The sequence below is a fragment of the Penaeus monodon genome, chromosome 21 (assembly GCF_015228065.2).
Source record: "Penaeus monodon isolate SGIC_2016 chromosome 21, NSTDA_Pmon_1, whole genome shotgun sequence".
In the NCBI taxonomy this organism is placed as follows: domain Eukaryota; kingdom Metazoa; phylum Arthropoda; class Malacostraca; order Decapoda; family Penaeidae; genus Penaeus; species Penaeus monodon.
Genome location: NC_051406.1, coordinates 23,712,771 through 23,713,382, shown reverse-complemented (window position 1 = coordinate 23,713,382; position 612 = coordinate 23,712,771). Strand labels below are relative to the sequence as shown.

Sequence of the window (612 nt, the reverse complement as noted above, 5' to 3'; positions counted from 1 at the left end):
TGGGGGCTCATGAAAGAACCGGCAGCTCGAGGTGCATCACCGGAAGGTTGAGGTCATGAAGATCAGGTCGATAATGGAAATGAGTCGAATATAAAAAGAAGGGCGATGCCCCCTGCATGTCACCCTTTTTATTTATAGTGTTGTCTCTGGAAGCAGTGAAGTCATTTCACTGACACTGACATATGATTGGTAGAAATGACAAAAGATAGCTCTTCCCTTTAAGTGCTGGTCAGTTTGGCTAACCTTAACTTAGTGGCTAAAGCTTTCCCAGATATATTTGACCGTCACTCGCTCCCTGCCATTTGGTTCAGTTCCCATTCCTTTCTGTCTATAAATAATTGTCTACATCTCCTTTGAGTATCTTCGATTGTATGACCTGGTTAAGGGTCTCGTCTGGCCCGAAGCGTCACGTCCCATTGCTTTTTTTGTTCCGTCTCTTTCATTTCTTCTATGTCAGCATGTTGCGTTTTATTTATATGTTTGCATCTATGCCTATCTATATGTGTGCATCTATTTTTCATCTTGGATTTTATTTTGTTCTGTTATTACGTAGCATTTTCAAGGATTGTGAGGTAAATAAGAAATACATATTCTTATAACAAACAGTGGTTT

General features: G+C 40.0%; 1 protein-coding gene across 1 annotated transcript in view; it reads right to left on the bottom strand.

Moving 5' to 3' along the window:
- The window catches only part of LOC119586617, a 5,027-nt gene that overhangs the window by 3,504 nt on the left and 911 nt on the right, over positions 1-612 (bottom strand). The gene's annotated exons all lie outside the window — the stretch shown is intronic.